Source organism: Erinaceus europaeus, chromosome 16 (genome assembly GCF_950295315.1).
Source record: "Erinaceus europaeus chromosome 16, mEriEur2.1, whole genome shotgun sequence".
Taxonomy (NCBI): domain Eukaryota; kingdom Metazoa; phylum Chordata; class Mammalia; order Eulipotyphla; family Erinaceidae; genus Erinaceus; species Erinaceus europaeus.
Window position 1 is genome coordinate 16,192,361 of NC_080177.1, and position 5,792 is coordinate 16,198,152.

Consider the following 5,792-nt stretch of genomic DNA (forward strand, 5'->3'; position numbering starts at 1 on the left):
TAAAAAAGAAATTAAAAAAGCACTTCATATGTAATGAAGTACACAATATTATAAACTACAGAGAGCTTCCTTGTCATTTTATTTCTTCTTTTCTCCCTCTCTCTCTCTCTGTCTCTCTGTCTCTCTCGCTCTCTGGCATTTTACACCTATGTGACTCCACTACTCCTAGCAAACAGTTATTTCCCTCTTAATTACAGATATAGACAGAGAGGGAGAGAGCATGACCCTATGACACTGAACCCCCATTCATGAAGCATCTCCCTGGGGCTAGTATTTCCTTATGGTGCTAGAACTTTGAGTCTGGGATTTCCAGAATGGTAAAGAGTGTGCTCTAAAAAGTGAGCTATCCCCTGACTCTTGATACAGTTTTATCTAATCTTTGTTCTTAAAAAAAAGTAAATAAATAAGACAAGCTTTTATTTCTTAGTGAGTAGCTGAGGAAGTCAAACAAAGCAGGAGAATTATAAGGGCATAGCCTGATTATTTAAACAAAAGTATTTAATACTGAGTCTTACAAAACTAGAACTCAAATAAGTGGTGACAGGAAAAGCCATTGTGAGAACAAGTTTCATTAAAAACCTGAAATATTAATTGAATTCCATTCTGCAGAATTAGAGAGCTCTCAAGATGAATGAATCAATATAGAAGCCAACCTTCTCTTTCTTGTCAGAGCAGAGTTTCCACTCACTGGATCAGCTTCGTCTCGGTAAATATTCAGGGGGGATTCACTACTCTGATGGTTTGAGGAAGGCTGACTCCCCTGGAAGCCAAATTCTAGGAAGAGAGAAAACAAAAATAAAAATAAAAACAAAACAAAAAACCTCCAGGAGTTCAGAATTCCTTCAGGAATATGTGGTCTTCCTCTTAGAAAGCCTCTTAGCAGCCAGGGCCCTGAGATGCCCAGGAAGCAATCTGCATCTGTGTATTCCAAAGCTGACTTTGAACTCATATGTGCAAAGCACTGTTCTTAACACTCAGACTATGCTCCCGACCTGGAACATTGAACTGATGATCAGCAGTGATCTGTGCGGCTGAATCCTGGTGAGAAGAGGCAGGGGACAGTGAAGACCAAGATGAAGACAGAAAAGTGGCTCTTCTTGGCTAACAAACTGCACAATGAAAGCTGGAATGTTAGAAAGTGCAGAGCTTATCACTGACGTTGATTGGGAAAGAGATTTGCCTGAGTTTTGAGGCAACTGCTTTTAATTGTCTTCCAATTTAGAGTCGTTTATGTATCACCATGAGACAGGACAAAGAAAGAAGCACTTGAGGTTGCACCAGATTTTAAATTCTGTGTGCTTACATTTTCTGTCCTCCTGTATTCATAATGCTTAAATATGTCTAGTGCTTAAGAGGGGCAAGTACTAGAATTAAGCAAATTGACACCCAAAGAGTGAAAATCAATGTTAAAGACATGGCCTCTGATTTTAAAGAGTCTTTATAGGAGATAAAATAAGGGCCCACATAACCTTGTTTAAATTCTTTTAAATTATTACTTACAATAAAATATTATTGTCCAAATAATAAGTGTTATTGCTGGGATCATGTCACTTCTTACCCTCCCTCCTTCCCTTCCTTCCTTCCTTCCTTCCTTCCTTTTCTTTTCTTTTTTTTTTTTTTGTTTGCTACAGAGAGAAATTGAGAGGGAAGAGGGAAATAGGGAGAGATAAAGAGAGACACCTGCAGCACAGCTTCACTACTCTTGAAGCTTCTCACCTGGAGGTCCTGGGAGGCGGAGGCTGGAGGCTGGAGGCTTTCACGCATATCCTCATGCACGGCAATGTGTGCCCTCTACTGGGTGTGATACCTCCTAGTCCCTTTTTTTTTTTTTAATTTCTATAAGCTCAGTAACATAAATCATAATTAAAAATAATCACTTCACACCATACAATTTTTGCAGCGGTAGACTGCAAAACATTCACACAGTTTTTCACCTACATGATAACTTCTATCAAGGGATAAAATCCAGTGTTCCAGCTGAAACTGAGTTGGTTTTGTGACTTTTTTGACCCACAGAAAGTAGATATGATGATGTTCATTCTAAGTCTAAGACTCCAGGGCTCTTGAGTGAATGCTTTCTTCTTTTCCTAAAACCTAGTCACCACCATGAGGCCAAGTCCAAGACAGTATTCTAAAAAAAAAAAAAAAAAAAAAAAAAGTTCACAAAAAAGCAGCAACTTAGTTTAACAAATAAAATAAAATAAAATAAGATCAGAATTGCAAAATTACTTCTATTGTGATATCAAGCATGAGAACTAATCCAAAGAAATGACCAGCCCTTAGGCCAGGGCCTCTATTACACAAGATTTTTGCTCTGACACAAGTCCCTTGTGATGCTGGGCTGTGGATTACAATTTAGACTTGTCACTGAAATGGCCATTGGGATACAAGTAATGAAGAACCAAATCATGTAAATGCATCTATTTTAACACATGCCTAACAGACAAGGAAGAAAATACTCTCTTAGAAAGAATCCAGCCACATGGTAGGACAGAGAACTGAAACTAGTGACGGGCAATGTTTTTCTTGAGATTTTTCTTTTATATATTCCTAAAACTTAGAAGCACTCAAGTCCTATTTTTGTATGTGCTTGCTGTTGTTTTTTTTACTAGGAAATGAAGTTTAGGTGCCTGCAGGTGTTACTGAGATGCTATCATATTGGGCTGCCTCAAAAATCTTTGGGGAAGTCTGTGGCATATGAAATATCAATAAATAGCTAATCCTTTTCTACAGAAACTGGGAGGAAAACAAAAATGCAGTCTTGACTATCTCAGATTGATTGCTTTTTGCTTTATGTTCCCTACTCTCTCTGTCCCAGATGCTGGGTGACTTCTTTGTAGTTAATTATTCAAAAGAAATATGCAAGAAATGAAATGCCAGAAGAAGAAGGACATATCTACTACTGAGCATCTTGTGAAGATAACCAGCCAGTGCGTTTTCCTCCTCCTTTGGTCTATGCAGCATTTGTCTGAATGGAATAGAAAACGAGAGGGGACAAAGCTTAAGTCTGTGAGGCCAGAGAAGGTGGGATAGGGTGAGGATAGATAAGCAAGAACACGTCTCTGCAAATAAGAGTCTCATGTCACTCACTGGGATATAGTGACTTCTCCTAAATCATACATTCCTGGAAATGCTTCAAACAGAAGTCTCAGCTTGGACGGTCTATCAGAGAGCTCTGGGTAATTAGATCCAGCAATCTTGCTCAAACACATGACCATTTCTGACCTGGTTATTACATGGATTGAGCTTCCTGCATAAACAATATTAGAACAATAAAGATGATGTCTCAAAGATACTATCGCTCAGTCAAGTGTCACCCACCATTTTCTCTAAGGAGTGTTGAAAAAAATTAATTTCCTCTCTCATTATTTTGTTTATTTCTGATGCTTCAGGTGCTTACTACAAGTGACTTTCCTGCCTTGGGTTAGGTGCTGACTTTGGGATGATTTTATTTCACTATTATAAGGCATTTTGAAAGGTGCAAGGGATGACATGGGAGAACTTCAGTTTGAATCATTAAATTTCTCATTTGCAGCTTGTGTACCCAGACAGAAGAGCTCAGCTTTATTTCACCACCCTCCAGCCAGAGTCCACATGGGCAGGGAGATCATTCAGAGTCCTTGAGCTTCAGTGTGCTGGGAGGTTTTAAGTCTCTGAGACTCAGACAACTCAGAAAGTAAGATCTAGTGTGAGTTCACAGAACAATGTCTCATGGAGAGCAGGAAAAAGGGATGGAGAAAGGAATTAGGTATATGGTAATGAACTCCAGGCTTGTCTGTATAGGCTGGCTATCGTTTTGCTCAGTAGTCACTCAGAGAATGTCAGAACTAAATAGATCATAGGAAATAAACCTTGTATACACATAAATATAAAAGCAGAAACATATATACATATATTACATATATTTTACAGAGCCTGCTCAGCTATGGAAGGGAATGAAAGTTTTTATTTATTTATCTTTTTATTACCACTAGATATATCTGCATTAGGAATACACACTTTCCAGTGGCCATTTTTCTTCTTCTTCTTTTTAGATAATAGATATACCCACAGCTCTGCTTCACAACTTATAAGACATCCTCCCTCAAGGTAAGAAGTGGGGATTTGAACCCAGGTCCTTGCATCTGATAATATATGTGCTGAAGCGAGTGTGCCACTGTCAGACCCCTAGGGAAGAAAGTCTTTGGTGTAACCACTATGCTATCTTCCTGATCCTTAAAGTTATATTCATAGACCTTACAATATTATCAACCAATGTTAAATCTTTAAAAGATGGGCTCTATCTCCACTGTCCAAAGGGACACTGTTCAAACAGAAGACATGGTTAAAAGGTAGTTTCAAAGAAGAAAAATAAAGACTAAGATATGTGAGAAGTTCCTAGCTTACCTAGACTCTCCAGAAGGATCCAGTTCCTTTAGTGTGAATGACACCAGAACTTAAGTGATCAGTGCAGTGACGCTTACAAACATACAGAAGTGTAAAACTGAGGAAATTCATATATTATAGTAAGCAAATGATAAACTAATAAATTAACAAATGTTTTTAAAAATGAAAACATTAAAGTCCCAGAACATTTAAAAGATGAGCACATGTGAATATGCTGTCCCACTCAGTAATATTTGAGATATGGAATGATACAAAAAGGGTACAAAAGAACAAAAATGAACAAAACCAAGAGCATCAAACTCCATATTCTACCCAGGGGAAACTGAAGCCAATTACGGAAGAGCTGCTTATCCCACAGCTTTCTGCCACCTTCAGCTCAGGATGCCACCATGCCATGCGCTTTATTTGGAGTTATCAGGCTCAATCCATGAACATGCACAACAGCTCTTAAGGACTATATGCTCCAAAACACACACACACACACACACATACACACACACATACATATACACATACACACACACACACACACACACACACACACACACACACACACACACACACACCAGCTCCCACTAGTCTCAGAATTCTGAGCACAAAGTGCTCTCTAGTACTTCTTCTCCAAAGCAAACCCCAGAAAGGCCCAGGCCCACATCAAGTGTGTGTGTGTGTGTTTGATTTGACCCCTTGGTGACTAATCCATATACTATATCTTTGTTTACTTTTCTTTTTATAACCACCAGGGTTATTGCTGGAGGACTCAGTGCCTACCCTACAAGGCCATTGCTCTTGGTGGCCATTTTATTTTCTATTTTATTGGGCAGAACAGAGAGAAATTAAGAGGAGGAGGAGAGAGACAGAAGGACAGAGAAAGATATCTGCAGACCTGCTTCACCACCTGCAGGTGAGGATCTGGGGCTTGAACCCAGGTCTTTGTGCATGGCACCACCCAGACCCCAACTAATGTGTATTGATGATCTGTATTCTTCCATACAGATGCCTAACACAGCCTGGCTCCTAGGCCACCTTCTGTGAAACTCAAACCCAAAGACCTGGTTGGGCTTTTTTTTTTATGTTACATTCACTTATATATTCACTTATATTCACTTATATATCTAAGTATATAACCTAATTATTAAAAAGATATGAACCACTCATTCTTCCTGCAATGGTTGCTTTCTTTGGGTTACCAGTTGGGAATGTGGGTAGGGTGGGATGTGTGTGTGTGTGGGGGGGGGGAGGGTGGTGGTGGTGATGACCAGAAAGTTTCTCTATGGGACTCACAATCCCAGTTGTTGAAACCCAAGACCTGGGAGTTCATATTTTCAGATGATAGCCTGAAAAATATCTTCATGTTGTATTGCACCAAAGTAAAAAAAACTCTGGGGGTGAGTTTTAGGTCCTGG

At 39.2% G+C, this 5,792-nt stretch overlaps 1 long non-coding RNA gene across 1 annotated transcript; it reads left to right on the top strand.

Moving 5' to 3' along the window:
- Positions 1–550: 550 nt before the first annotated feature.
- LOC132533326 (uncharacterized) lies at positions 551–3,296 on the top strand. Its single transcript, XR_009545204.1, has 2 exons — positions 551–706; positions 2,819–3,296. It is a non-coding gene; the product is annotated as an uncharacterized LOC132533326 (long non-coding RNA).
- Positions 3,297–5,792: the final 2,496 nt, after the last annotated feature.